Genomic DNA, 16,134 nt, shown 5'->3' with positions numbered 1-16,134 from the left:
GGCTTATGAATGATTTGGAAACAGCCTCCAACACTTTCACCTGTAACTGATAACCATGACGTCCACGACACAAAACGAAGAACCTTGAATCAGAATACTGTTGGCAACATTGAGCACATGATACCAAATGATTATTCGTCAGGCGAAATAGCACGTCATCGTACATTTGAGATCAGCGGGAAGAAGATGACGACGTCCACTAATTTAGTATCTGTGCACACGAATCTGCTGTGTGTGTGCCTCTGTGTGTCAGCTATGATATCATCTTCTGTGGTTCCATGCCTAGCATGTACGTCTGAACCATCCTGCAAAGTTTGAATGACGTAGGTTGAGCGATCGCTCCGCGAAATATACTTTTTGAAATTCTCTTCATAGTATATCTTCCACCATTGAAATTTCGAATTTCTTCAAAAAAAGTGCTGAGAGGGGTGGCTTGCAACCTCGATATGGCTTGTTCCAGGTATGCTTTGGAGCCATCTTCTGTTGAAGTAGTGGCGGGGATCTGCCCTGCAACTGCTACAACAAAAAATGATTCGATCTGAGAAAGGGTGAGTCCGCGAATCTCGGTTGAATATTGAGTATTTCAAGCCTTTTCACGACGAAGATGAAGTTCTTTTTGGAGATGGACGTCGCGGCAAAGGACATGGTGTCTGACGTCTGGCGTCTGGTGAAGCCAGGGATCATTTGTCCAGTCAGGTCGGCAGCCTAACCATCGGTAAGCTTGTGTTTGGATCCCGTTCTGCTCGATGTGGTAGATCACAAACAATTTGATATCGCACAAATTGATCTCAGCATCGTGCGTACGGTATTTTATATTCAGAAAATCCCAAAGTGTCTCTGTGTGGCCGTCCTATGCCACGAGAAACTCCAATCAGGCTCCTATGTCCTCTGCCTTCATGATTGAATGTCCACTTCGTTTGAACAACGAACACAACAATCGAGGACGGCTTTGCAATGAAAAATACAGCTATACTGGAGCTGAAAAAAAGAAGAAAAAAACGTGCTCAGGATGAGACTCGAGTACACGCATACTCTCTCAGCAGGTGAAACGCAAATTTTTGTGAAAAATGCGTGACGCCGACTGACCAGTAATTTCGCCTGACGAGTGGCTTAGCTCAGGCAATATTTGCACGGATACAGGATATCTTTGGCTAACCAAGTCTAGATGTATTTTAAGATCCATGATACAGATAACACATGTTATTTCACTAGAGGCTAGGCAAAATATCTGGCAGTTGCAATATACAATACAGAAGCGTGTAATTGTGAGCAAACGTTAGTGCACTTTTTCAATTGAATCATTACATTATAAATACAGCCTCTGTGCTACGCTTGCGAGTCCACAATGGCCGAAACAGTTTCGCCCGCAGATTGAGTAGATTACAGGTTATGTGTGCAGCATTTGCAACAAATACATGATATTGGTTCGGACTAGTGTGAGCCGTGGTGTTCACACAATAATTGGGAGAATGCTCCGTGGTTTAGTTGCTCACGACTACTTGGTCCGTTTCATCGCAATTGTCACTCATCTATCGCAACTTAGAACAGGAGTTATTTTACCGCTCTGTCAAATTTCCAATACGCATAGTGAAGAAGCATGATACAGGATTCCAGTCCGCCACAAGAAAAATAATTCAGCGATGGAATCTGATGAAACAAGTTGAAGAAAGGAAGCAAGGTTAAAAAAATGTCCAAAAGAAAACAGCGACATAGCACATTCTTGCATTCACGCTTTAGTTTAGCAGACTCTGGCTCTGTATCACTAGAGCTGATGGCACTTGAGCTGACATTCGCTGGTGTGTACATGTATAGCTGCTGGCGTAGAGTATCTCTTGCTTTCTCCGCTTAGCGTATAGCAGGGATGGGAAAGGAACAGTCGTGGCTGTCACTTTGGCAGTTGGAGGAACGTGGGCAGCGTGACCCATGTGTCACGACTGTGTGTTTCAACAATGTTTTTGATTCAGGCACACATCCCTCTCCAGACAGCTGCCATACGCTCTGCTGGATATGCTGACCATGACTATTGTACTGCTGCTGCCTGGTCGGACAATGCCTTCTTTGCCACCATCTCGCCATCAGTTTGCAGGCTTGCAAAGAATGCCAGATCGTTGCACTTTCAGTTCAAACGTGGCGACTGAACTGGCTGGCCTGGCCATGACTGTCACGTTCTCCAGTTCAGGATGTCAATTTCCTCTGCTACAGTTCCGGTGTTCGAGCTGCGCTTGGCTTTTCGCTGCAGTGAATGTGTGCATTCACTGCAGTGCATTCACTGCAGGGAAAAGTTCCCCACTTTCCCATCACAATCGTACGAATCGCGATGCCACTGGCGCTAGTCACGATGGTTTTTTTCTTTCTGGTCTCCTTTGATCTTGCCATCACAACCTCCGAAACGAATGTGATTTAGATATCGATATCGGGCTGGGTTTTACCTGTCAAAAGGTGAGTGGGAGATAAGCGACACTTGCGATGAAACAGACCAAGTAGAAAACTACAGACCTAGTTGATGACCAAACTTGTTGCTCTTCCCTCCAAACTATGTACATGTGAAACAAAACCCATCACTCACACACTTGGAACCGGTCAGCCAGGCGTAGGTTTCCGGCCAGTAGCAACGGAGTCTTATAAGTTATGTACTGGCCACGTACTTTCATCGCCAAGAAGACATACCGTACACATGGACTGATAAACCTCCTAGGTGGTAGGAAATGGTGCTGCATTAGCTCAAACATCTCCCTTGATCTAAGCGGAAACTGGCAATTTCAGCCACGAGCCCTGCGCCCCAGCCACTTTCCAAGCCCTTCTCCCCTTTTCCGGATCATGAAACGTTCACAAAACTCCGGCATCGTCAAACAGTTGCTGAAGAAGAGTACCGGCTTCATGTCGAGCTGCAAGTTCCAAAGAATCACATTCTACAAGACAACCGGGACCATCCTCGGGTGACGACATCTCCCCCGACGCTCCAGACTAATATTGAGAGTCAGAGATTCTCGGAGAGTCCACACTTGCGGGCTGCCCTGAAGCGAATTCGCTGCCAGAGTCGACAGAATCAGACACCGATTCAGCGCTGAAGAGTTGCCTGAACAACCGCTATCCTGACGCTTGTAAGAAATTGGTGAAAACAAATCTCCAATTTTCGCTTGGTAAAATCACTTCACACATGTACCTGACAAACAGACAGAACTTGGAAATTGGTGGCGAAGAATAAAAAGAAAATGGAAACAAACTGAAAGCTTTCGAAACAAAAAGACTGTGACTTTTCGACTTCGAATTCGACTCCGGTTTTGCTGTGCAGCACTATTGCAATGTGGTTCACACAGCGAATACGAACAGCGGTTCAAATAAGTACAAGCCTATCCTTGAGCTTCACAAAATGTACATAGAATATATGTCCTACCAGTACAAGCCTACATGTGGACCCTGCTAACTCTTCTTCAGTCAACATTGGACTCCACGCGTGAAACCAGTGCCTCTAGACTTGTGCATTAACTGGTAGTAGTACAGTGCATGTCGACATGTTCTGGCCAAGCACGTATGGATACCTGACTGCAAAGTATCCACTCTGGTTACTCGCCTGAATAGACACACAAGACTTACGAGGGCGAAACACACGCCCATACTCACTCTCACACTCTCCCATACCCACGCTCTCTCCCTCACTCAACTCACTGCTAGCGCCTCCAGAGTCAGTGCAGTTTCCGTCGTCATCCTCATTTTTTACTTCATTTCTTTTTTTATATTTCTCAAACGTGGGAAGTTCCCGAAGATCTAAGTTCCTGGACAACAGATCAAATATTGCAATGTAAAATTATAAGTTCCTTATGGGCTGTGACACTAACCACAGTAACATAACCAGGGCCGGAGGAAGGAGTTTTAGAGTGGTCCGGCAAACCTTTGAGGGGGTCCGACGGTCCGGGGGACCTCCCCCGGAGAAATATTTAAAATTTACGTGAAATAGAGCGAATTTGGGCACCTCTTAAGGCTCCAGGAAATGCAGAAAATTATAGTAAAAGAGCACAAACACAACTTTTTTTTATATCCATATCAAGCCATACAGTGCCGGTCATGGAGTCCTGAGCTACTTGGAAGCACATCACACGTCGGCAATACAGTCGAGCCATGTACCTCTGGATTATGTTACACCGGTTTTGCACGAATCACATGGACCATCCAGCTGGGAAAGTGGTCCGGCCATGGTATCCCGACGGTTCACCGAAAACGCGTTCACAGAACGACCATTCACAGAACGACGTTTCACCGAAAGACATTTCGCAGAGTGTAAGATTTAGCGACTGTTCATTTCGCCGAAAATCAGGTTCACAGAAAACAGGTTCATCGAGAGCATGTTCACCGAATATCGGTTCACAGAATAGCAGTTCTGCCGAATAGCAGCTTCACCGAAAAAAGGTCGCTGATGACATCGATATAATTATATCGCATTCGAATCCTCTAAAGAATAGCAGTTTCACCACATAACAGTTTCACCGAAAACATGACACTAATTCCAGCGACTCTGATGTACATCGAATTTGAGTCCTTTTACTTGTGAAACAAGCCCTTGCTTTCATTCCGCTGGGAGACGGTGCGCATTACTTTTAGTCACTGGAAGCCGACTTTCCTCCCGAGGCGGAGGAAGTATTAACGTACGTGTACTTTGAAACTTACAACATAGGCAATCTAAGAGCTAATGGGACCAGAAAAACGCCTTTGTTCCGGCATGAGTGGTGGAACGCGCACACAAGAACGGCTAACGGAGAACACAGAACGAACAACATCCAGGAAGGTTGGCATCGCCGATTTTCAGCTGAAGAAAACTGCCATCAACCGACATTGTGGAAGCTGATCGAGAACATAAGGAGCGAGCAACGAAGCAATGAAAAAAATCTGGAAAGAATGCATGCTGGGCAAGATGGGCCAACAAGGAAGGAGCGGTACAGGAAGGTTGATCAGCGCCTGCGCACTGCAGTGACCACATTTGAGCAATGCCCGCCACTGGAGTTTTTGCGTGGTATTGCCCATAATCTGGCTTTCTTCGTGGAGCCGTGATGTGATTATTTCCATCAAATTGCACCACAAGACTTAGTCTTCTTCTACAGTGTTGTTTTGGATTTTATTTCATTGTGTTAGTTTTAGCCGATAAGAGAGGCTCGAGTACCTTTCACTACACATTTTATAAGCGGCCAAGATTTTGGGTCAATTATAAGTAATTTTCGGTGAACTGTCCATTCGGTGAAAAAATGCGTTTGTGAACCGGGATTCGACGAAACAGAATTCTGTGAATGAAAATTCGGTGAATAGATATTTCGGTGAATCTGCAGTGGCGGTGAACTGTCATTCTGTGAAATGTCTTTCCGTGAAACGTCGTTCTGTGAATGGTCGTTCTGTGAACGCGTTTTCGGCGAACGGTCGTAGATCCCCATGGCCGGACCAGCCTGATCGGTTCCGCCGGCCCTGATAACAATAATTATCTTCAACCTTGGGTCTCCCTATGTAAGTAACCAGTGTTCTATGCCCCCCCCCTCTTCTGCAGAATATACGTGGTGTGCCCCCCCTGCCCCACATGCGGGCTTTCGTAATTTCTCATACATTAGTGGCTCGACAACTAAAGGAACAATGGACTGTAGCCCTGGGTTCCTTCGCATTGGTACCCTGCCGATGATGTGCAGGGGTGGAGACAAGTGGAGTGCTGAATGCAAAGGTGAGTCCGGAATCAACATATCATAATACTTGCCCTTTTTCCTGTATTTTCTTCAAGTCACACCTTGCTCCTTTTCATAGTGTGTGACCTTTTACTATGCACCCGGATTCCCATTTTGAGTAAAAGTGACTTTGATCAAGAGCACATGAAAACTAGTATGGCATCTTGAATGGGTTGGTGTCACAGCGGACTTCCAAGATTACATCATTTTAGTGATGTGCCTACAAGCAGGACTCAAGCAGGTCTCTTTCTTCACAACTTCAGCTCAGCTGTACGCACTACGCCATGTCCCCCCTCAGATCTGCGCCCCCTCTACCCTTGGTTTGACTTAAGCAGCGCTGAGGTGAACAAACCAAACTTTGCATAATTGTGGAATTGCTGCTGCTTGCACATCACCCATTGGCGAGGTTTTGGAGTTCGATAGAGCAGAAGTAGCAACTACTTACAGTCGACCTACCCTTATAACGATATTTGCGGCAGACCAAGACATATTGTTATAAGGGTAATATTGTTAGAGGGGTAACTGGGTCATTTTATACACATCCGTCATAATGCATGGATTTTGTTCATTTTTTACACCCTTCATACATGTACATGTATCATAAAAACTGACGTACGTGCACATTATGTACACAGCAAGGTGCCCGCTGGTGCCCCCATTGTATTTCATCATGTCCCAGTGACTTATCAAGTGAAGCTTGCCCTACCTGGATAGTGCGTTCTACATTATTCCCTGCTAGATATTGTTATAGAATGGAAAATGTCGATTGGTCAGCCCATTTTGTATCGTTATAGGGGTAATATCGTTATAGAGGTAAGGCATTGTATACACAAGTCAATGGAGTGATTTGGTTTGGCAGAAAAATATCGTTATAGGGGTAATATCGTTATAGAGGTTATCGTTATAAGGGTAGGTTGACTGTATCTGATTTCTTTTATCTTAGGAATTCAGTTCCAGTTCCATGCTGAGATTGGTTCTGTTTTTCGTTCGCATTTCTATTATCATTTAACATGTAATGCTACCACGGGTCATACTTTGCCTGAGCCTTGTTCAGGTATCCATATTAATTGAAAAAAATTTAAATGCCTTGTTTCCGGAGAAGACTTCCAGGCGAAAATGTACTTCCTCCGCGTCATCGATATTGTCGCAGTTTGACTTTTGATATAAAACGGGGTATTTACTCACCAGCACTTGTACCACAGGCAAGGAACCGGACATAGGCGATAGTCATCAGTATATGGTGACGGCAAAGTTCTATTTTCTGTTATTGGAAGCTGAAATCTTTCAACTAGACGCGATTTCTTCGCTGATGTCGCTGAGATGGTAATTTAGACTCGCTGAGATTATTCAGGCGTGGCAGCCTGCACATTTCTCGTGCTTATGGCCATTCACTCAACGCCTCATCACTGTTTTACCTTAGCTGGGGTGAGAATGACTTCGTGGAACAAGTGGCAGCGCTTGGACTCACTTGGAGAAACATCGAGCGGTCAGCAAACTAAATGCATGTAACAGCGATAAAATTTGTCGCTCTGCATGATCTGGCTGAGACACTCAGTACATGATTGTACCTGCAAGAGCCGTGTAGAGTCTACACGTAGTGCAAGTGGTGCACGCGCAGGTGCCGTACCAGTGATGCTGAAAAAGAGGGCGCGCTGGACGTGATAGTATACTTACCTGCATGAGCTGTGACCACACAGCTAAAATAAATGGGCATGCCACGGCTAAAAAAAGTTCATTCAAGATCGAGGTGATTCCACCGACGGTAGGCAACCGACCTCGCAACGATCATGTGTATTCTTACTTCGTTGGTGGTGACGAAGAAATCAACCAGAGCTAGCAGATGACAAGCATAGCAGCTCTTGTCCTGTGGAGAAAGTCAAAGCATTTTAGATGAGGCGCGACCAACTTACAACCTTCCTTGAAATATTTTGGAACGATATTTTTGCGTCCATTGACAACAGCGACGACGAGGCCTTCAACTCTATTATCTCTTAATTGCCACTGGCTATCGTGAGAATAAAGATTTGAGACTCTGCGTGAAAACTCTCAGTCCAACTGTCCTGGACCGTTACTCTAGCCTTCAGACTATAATACTGTGTAACAAGTTTTGAATGGTTTAGCTTATGGAGTTGTCAGTAACAAGTGACAAGTCACTAGTCAAACTGCGACAATTTCGATGACGGAGAGGAAGTAGCTTCAAAGAGTTTTGTTCTAGATTCCTGCACTGATGATGTATATGCATAATGAAGCCTGCCTGGGGAAATGGGGGCAAAATCTTAGAAATTGCCTGGCTTGCTCCACTATTTTTACACTCGCAGACATTGTGCCCTCCTCAAGATAAGTCCATTGTGTGGGTGGTTGACCGGCTGTGGGACTGTGGGTTTGTAAGTGTGTGCGCCAGCTAGTTCATTTGGTTGGTACACTTATGCCAGAGAGTGTGGGGTCTGTTGCCAATGGGCTCGGCTGCTGGAAGGAATAATGTTGTAACTGCCACCTGTGTTGGTTTCAGGATTCATATACGTTCTATTAGAAGTATACAATTCTTTTAACCATCTACTACTACTGGCTAGATTAACTCTTGTGTATTCATGGTGCTAGTGAAGCTAATATCAGATCTAATCTCATTTAGCCACCCACACTACAGTCCATTCATAAAAAGAGCTCCCGTACTTGGCGATTTCTCGCGATTTCATTGTACAAATTTTTTTCGCGATTTTATTGAACTTTGAGAAAGAGTCCTGGAGTTCGAACTCCACAATGCACTCTCCCTGGCGGGGTCAATCGGCCTGGGTAATGATGGCTTTTCCCAATTTAATGCTTTTGGGACAAAACTTGGCCGATATCCTATTCTTGTTAGGGCTTGCTTTTTGGACAAATAGACTTCATAAACTTAATTGGAAGAGGATTCCGTAGGGGACTGCAGAAAAAATTCTAAAAAAAACTAAAAGTTTGACCCATTTATCGCCCAAAGCTAGAAGTCCATCTTTTTCTGAATGGACTGTAGTAGCTAGTACTGTAGTAGCTAGTATTAGCTCCACTCGGGGCAGGGGCAACCATGCAGTTGCATGCCGGGATGGATACCTTGATGCCGTCAGTCCCTCTTTTTTTCTGCACCTTGTCCTCACCCACGTACTGAGGTGTGGTGAGCCCATAAGTGGAATCATTCCAAGTCCACCGAGAGTGTGGAGGATTTCAGGGGGTTTCGGTCGTTGGGCGCTTCAATGGCGAATTGGGTCATCTTTCCAAGATTCCTTTTGAATCCCTCTCCCCTTCACGGCGGGAGAGTGTGGGGTCTGTTGCCAATGGGCTCGGCTGCTGGAAGGAATAATGTTGTAACTGCCACCTGTGTTGGTTTCAGGATTCATATACGTTCTATTAGAAGTATACAATTCTTTTAACCATCTACTACTACTGGCTAGATTAACTCTTGTGTATTCATGGTGCTAGTGAAGCTAATATCAGATCTAATCTCATTTAGCCACCCACACTACAGTCCATTCATAAAAAGAGCTCCCGTACTTGGCGATTTCTCGCGATTTCATTGTACAAATTTTTTTCGCGATTTTATTGAACTTTGAGAAAGAGTCCTGGAGTTCGAACTCCACAATGCACTCTCCCTGGCGGGGTCAATCGGCCTGGGTAATGATGGCTTTTCCCAATTTAATGCTTTTGGGACAAAACTTGGCCGATATCCTATTCTTGTTAGGGCTTGCTTTTTGGACAAATAGACTTCATAAACTTAATTGGAAGAGGATTCCGTAGGGGACTGCAGAAAAAATTCTAAAAAAAACTAAAAGTTTGACCCATTTATCGCCCAAAGCTAGAAGTCCATCTTTTTCTGAATGGACTGTAGTAGCTAGTACTGTAGTAGCTAGTATTAGCTCCACTCGGGGCAGGGGCAACCATGCAGTTGCATGCCGGGATGGATACCTTGATGCCGTCAGTCCCTCTTTTTTTCTGCACCTTGTCCTCACCCACGTACTGAGGTGTGGTGAGCCCATAAGTGGAATCATTCCAAGTCCACCGAGAGTGTGGAGGATTTCAGGGGGTTTCGGTCGTTGGGCGCTTCAATGGCGAATTGGGTCATCTTTCCAAGATTCCTTTTGAATCCCTCTCCCCTTCACGGCGGGAGACTCTCGTGACCAGTCATGACAGTGAGCAAGTACAGTGCAGTGCAGTGCAGTGCAGTGCAGTGTCAGTACAGTACAGTACAGTGCAGTGCAGTACAGTACAGTACAGTCCACATCCTTTATTGCTGAACCCACAACTAATTGTGATACAGATTGTAAACCATTCGAGGTTGAAGAGAAAGCCATTAAAAAAAGAAAAAAAGAAAAAAAGGTCATTTTACCATGCCAGACGGCTATTATTAAGTCATGTAACAATTGTAGTACAGGACGTAGTAGTCACGCACCTACAAAATACTTTGCAGGATAATAATTATTGAAATTGCCGAGCATGCCTACAAATCCGCAGAGCATGCCAATGTTAAAAAGGCCAACATACGAATACCGAAGGCGGTTACATGGACAGAAGGCGACATCGGTCGAGAAAAGATGGGCCTATTCTCTTCCGCAAGTAAGACGCTCTGCAACCACGGAGGCACATGATTGACCACCTCAGCAAAACAAATGCAATTTTGCAGCGTAGCTGTGCCATCACGACAGCGTACTGGAGGTCACTATGCTTGTTAACCACCAGCTGAACAATGTTCTTCAATGCATGAGAGCACTTCGTGCCACATATGCCGTTGGTCGAAAATACGAGCGGAGTGAATGACCCCCTCTCGACATCGACAACACGCTGAAGATAGGACCGTTTCTTCTGAAACAGCTATGTACTTCGACTATGATGACAGTTGGATCCCAGGACGGATACCCTGATCCCGGCAATCCTTTTTCTGCAACTTGTCCTCACCCACTTATTGAGGTGTGATGAGCCCATAGGTGGGACCATTTTCAAGCCCACCCAGAGTTTGGGGGATTTCAAGGGGTGTCGGCCGTTGGGTTCAATAGCCATTTGAAGCATCTTTCCAAGCTTCCTTTTGAGTCTCTCTCCCCTCTCCAGGGACACCCACGTGACCAGTTTTGGCAGTGAGCAACAAGTACAAGTACAAGTGTGTGTGTGTGTGTGTGTGTGTGTGTGTGTGTGTGTGTGCACGTGTGTGTATGTGTGTGTTCTGTTTGTTTTTTAGCCGGTTGCTTCCTGCCCGTAATTGCCAATGGTTCTGTCGCGGGGGAGAATGAATTAAATGGAAAGTTTCTCCAGTACCGAGTCAAGTGTTCTGAAGGCTTTCACCTGTCAACAGACACCTATATTATGGCATGTAATGAAACTACATGGAACTTCACAAACCCGCCAACATGTGATAGTGAGTCATGTCTTTCTCAATTTTACGCCAACGATACTTTGACCTGAATAGGCAGCCTGCCCACACTCAAGAGATCACTGCATTTCACACAAATCCATTAGAAGTATCGTTTCAACGTTTCGGTGTTCATGACCATCATCAGTCAGGCGCGTAGCGCTGTATCGCAAAACTCGCAAACAAAGCAGCTAGAGTTTGTCGTACCATTTACCATGTCCACAAAACGCCCAAACAGGATAAAAAGTATCGAGACGTGCCCGCGCTCAACGTTCATCCACGTTCCGATGCGTGGACTGGACCTGCATACGTGGAGGGTAGGTCCTTCATAAATGTTTTGTACATGGTGTACTCTAGTCAGTATGCCATTCCTGAACATGATTGAACATGCAGCCATTGTCAGTACCCCATTCCTGAACATGATTGTACATGCAGCCATTGTCAGTACCTCGTCCATTGCAAAACGTAAAACAGCAGCGTGATGGGAGCGAGAAGAGCTGAGTGTGGAACAAAGGGTAGTAAATACCGTTCACGGGTGTTTTACTGCTCCCTGGTGTGAAGTGACCACACTGTGCTGCTTTCGTCTCAACTTGTTGCTCCCTGCCATTCAAGAAGCATGTTCAAGAAGCATGTTTTCTTGCAGTCCAAATGTCGGAGCTTCCAGCAAAACGTTTGTAAGAAGCAGCCGAAAGTACATATACAATGTAGTTCCAGATCAAAGGAGAATGATGTATAGTCTGCTGAATCAGACTCGCGTCGGAGTGCAGTATACCGCAAAGCTTCCATATAAAAGGAGTTGGCTGAACCGGTATCCTTGGCTGCAAAAATAAAAATAGTGGTAATTGTATACTATGTCGCATCACATGGCCATCCAAAGCAGACTGAAAAGGGCTCTGCTATGCCCCTATCAGGGATGAAGTGGACATGGAAGAAACAGCAGTATAAAATAAGGACACAAAGCGCGGTACCTAGTGAGAGCGCACGTAGAAAAGTGCACAGTACGTCGTGACGGGTGCATTACTACATGTGCATGGCAACACAGACACAAACGGCGAGGAAAGTAGATATTGCGCTACAGCAGTGATACAAGCGCAACTCCAGTCTCACACCTCCAGTGAGTTGTGTAGAACCCCTCGCCATTCACAGTAAATAACAGTGATATTGATGTGGGCAGAACGCACAGGTCAGTACCACAACATCCCATGCATGATGCTGAAGGTAGCTGAGAAGAAAGATTATGTAGACCATGGCAGATTGTGCTGGGGCACACTCCATATAGGTGGTAGCCTAGATACGTGAAGTCATGCATTGCCCACGTACATGTGCCCAGTGTGTCACCCAGAACGTATGCTACAGTCCATTTCAATAACATTGACAATCCTGACAATTGCACGCGGAGTTTGCCGTCTTACCGTATATGGTGCCTGGAAAACTCGCTGTGAACACGAATAAATAGTTCGCAGGTACATGTATGTCTGGTTTACAAACAAACAAAAACTTACTTCTTGCTCGTATCGATATGGAATCATAGAGGACAAGTCGAAACTGTAGTAAATGTTAAAACACGGCGCGAGTTCCGATTTGTTTTGTGACCCGAAATATTTTCGTTTAGCTGCGTGGGGTCGTTCGTTCCTGACACGTTAGAGAACCAGAGGGTTGACAACAGTCTAGTACTATTGACACATGTCCTAATTGGCTGGTGGTGATTCTTGCGTAGATGCATGCGTAGACAAAACATCTTTTGTAATATCTTCTGCCTCCGTCCTAGTTCAAATTATTATTATTATATTTTTTTACAAGAGGTCGGAGGCGGATAATACTTTAATGACGAAGGTACGTTTTAGGTCATAAGTACCCACGCAAACAGACATCTACTCAAAATAAGGCACTTGTCAAAGTATCCGAACGTTTTCGGTCCCTTCTCGTCAAGGATTATACAGGGAATGGCTCAAGTTGGAAGGACTAAAACTTATATAGCGTAAAGATAATGAGATAACAACACTCTTGACAAGGTGGAAAATTATCAAGTTCAGCACAACACAAAACTCGAAGAAAATAATAATAGTGACAACAACATATTGAGCAAATTGAGTTACATTGTTAACACCTCGATGAGGAGTAACACCAAACAATTGTAGCGACAACACATTTTCTTTCTGTACGCAAAGTTCAGGATCTAACTTACGGATATACAAAGCTTCTAACACAGCCAGATGCACCGCAGGTAGAACCCTTCAGCACCTCAGCACCTGGGCTGAAGGGTTCAAGCATACCAACAAGCATACCCCTGCGGTCCGTTTGGACCCCACAAGCCGGAATGAGGGTTAACTTGCTTGAGTTTATAAACACTTAGATGACCAGCTATTTATAGCATGCAAATGACAGCGTATATCAGAAAGAAAAGCATACGCATATATAACACAACATGACAGTGTGTACAGTAAATCACACACAGCGAATATAGCATATACCATGCAGCAAACATCAGCGGCACGGCGGAGTCGAGATACAACATTGCAACGAATACACTGTCGTAAGCGAGAAGGCCTTTCCCACTTGAGAACTGGTGGTTTTGTAGCACTGATTCAGGTTTCTCCGTTTTGTGTCGTGGACGTCACGGTTATCAGTTACAGGTGAAAGTGTTGGAGGCTGTTTTCCAATGCATTTGTAACAGGCAGCCGAGTGGTAGGCGCGGTGCAATTAACACGAGTTATCTTTTATTATTATTCTCTTAGGTACACACCTAGGATATATAAGAAGTTAAAGAAGAAGTGGCAAATAAATGGAATTTTCTCTCCGGTGCACACCTGGAGGTTGGATAGCTCGTTATTAGAAAATCTAATGAAACAGAAATGCGCAGCAGCTTTTACGCAACGGACGCCATACGCTTACATACGGAGATACACTAAAATACGTCAGGCAAAGTTCCGTATTAGTTCCGTATTACTTCCGTATTAGCCAGGCAGGGATACTACACATTCATAAGCCTGACCTGTCTTCAATAGGAGAGTATTATCATTTTGAATCTGTTCAACCAGTAGAATACTTGAATTTTTTCCCCTTTGAGTGTTTGATTGTTACCTTTCACGCACATGGTATCTTGCAAGAATACCTTGTGATACCTCTTTTTCCACTGGTTTGATGTAAAGACACAAGCGGGAAAAGTCTGAATAAAAAAATTGTTTGTCACCTCCAGGACTCGAACCAGAGACCCTTGCTTGCAGCCAGCGATGCTCTAACCACTGAGTTATGGTGTAGTCGTCATCCCAGCAGAGACCATTCAACAGTCTCTTCAGACTTCGTAACTCACACTTCCTACAGATCCCCACAGGCTGGTAGGACGCAGCCCTCACTGTAACCCACACACTTCACGTACAAACTAGCAGGCGGGTAGCCCGAAGTCCTAAAATATTGACTGGTTTGACGAAAGACCGCGCAAGGTTGAATATGCGGCCACTTGCTCGTGTGCACATCAGTCGCCTGGTCACCGTTCCTCGGACCAAGACTATTCCACTCAGCACCCCGAAAACTTAAAAAAACTGTTGAAAATTTGATTAGGATATACTGACAAGCAAATACACTTGTGTGGAAAGTTTCATAATGATAGGACCATTCCTACATGGGTCGGGATGATAAAGGTTAAACTGGCAAGAGGAGTGTTTGTTCTGACCAATCCATGTGTCACTCTTGTCCATGCTCTAACCTTGTGATCATGATAGCCTATGGTGTCCTGGGAACTGGATTAGGCCTGGAAATAGGCCCTTGATTGGTATGTTTCTGTTCCAACAGCCGACATGAGGATGACATTGATTTCTAACACTTATTTTTCTGCAGGTATTCTTCGGACAGCCGACTACTCCGAACCTGTTCGTTGCAAAAATCTCACGCTTCACTATGCGAAGTATGGCGAACTCGAAAATTCCTCTGAAGCACTTGCAATGTGCCAATCAATGGGAATGGACTTGCCCACAATGCGCCGCTTTAATGGGGAATTAATTACCGGTGATTGCTTATACGACCTGATTGAAGATTGGCCTGATTATGTGATATCGCCCAGGCTCAGATTGGATATAGGGGTTTTCAGTTGGAATCTTGATCAAGGCCAAGAGTATCTCGGTGTATTCTTCCGGGGTGGAAAACAGCATAGAATTCCTAATGGAAAAACGCATCATCGGGTCGTTTGTGCTGGTATGTTGCTTCTTTATCTCATCATGCCTGTACTCCCTTGACTCGGTTGAGTTTGAAAATCTGATTTCGCTCAAAGTTGGCTCCTTTTATCACTAGATGGACCTCATTCACCCACTATGACAGTTTGGACCAGACACCCGGCCTGCGTTCTTTTCATTTTACGAAAATAAAAAGAAGTTGGTTGCTCCAACGAAATAAAAAGATCGACAAAAACACGAACTGAAGCACCTTCAACAAGGCTAACAAAGTACAAGAAGGAGGGGTCACTGTTCTTCGCAACAACACAGCACAGTCAAACCAACTATGTTCGCACACCAATCTAAGTTACTTAGTAATTTTTGGCAATCTAAATTTTGATTGGAGACCTGCTGAGTCTCTCGAACGAATCGATCAGTTCAGCCTGTCCAATGGCGGCCATTACGAAGGCCATCATCAAGGACCAGTAGCAACGAGGTTAGGTCCTCAACTTGGGGATAGCCCACCACCATGGTCTGCAACATGTCCCCAAGCGCCAATAACTGGTCTTGAATAGCGTTATCCACTAAAAATCCAGGGGAAGTGTGTGTTGCTCCCTGCATGAGAGCGAGCGGTTTTCCTGCTGACTTGAATTCACCCCTCATCAGCTGAGCTTCAGTAGGCTGAGGAAATTGTGTCTGAAGGGCACCACTTTAATACTACTCTCCAGGCACAAACATCACCAGGGATACAAACTTACAGAGATGCTCCGTTTCCAGCGCGACAAACACCTCGTGAACACCAGGTTGCAGTGTGAGTCAGTGTCGCTCACGGAGGTGCTGAACAAGCGCTGAGGACCGTTGGCCATTCACAAAGTCAAGTGAGAATTCAAGTCGGCAGGAAAAACGCGAGCTCCCATGTAGGGAGCAA

The 16,134-nt window shown here is 45.1% G+C and overlaps 1 protein-coding gene and 1 long non-coding RNA gene across 2 annotated transcripts in view; both read left to right on the top strand.

The window, feature by feature from the left end:
- LOC135813121 (E-selectin-like) overlaps positions 1-16,134 on the top strand; it is a 109,521-nt gene that overhangs the window by 77,161 nt on the left and 16,226 nt on the right. The window lies entirely within an intron of this gene.
- Positions 5,549-15,035, top strand: LOC135812789 (uncharacterized). Its single transcript, XR_010552974.1, has 3 exons — positions 5,549-5,695; positions 10,891-11,067; positions 14,896-15,035. It is a non-coding gene; the product is annotated as an uncharacterized LOC135812789 (long non-coding RNA).

The sequence above is a fragment of the Sycon ciliatum genome, chromosome 3 (genome assembly GCF_964019385.1).
Source record: "Sycon ciliatum chromosome 3, ocSycCili1.1, whole genome shotgun sequence".
Taxonomy (NCBI): domain Eukaryota; kingdom Metazoa; phylum Porifera; class Calcarea; order Leucosolenida; family Sycettidae; genus Sycon; species Sycon ciliatum.
The sequence above is the reverse complement of the archived record's forward strand: the minus strand, read 5'-3'. Positions and strand labels throughout refer to the sequence as shown.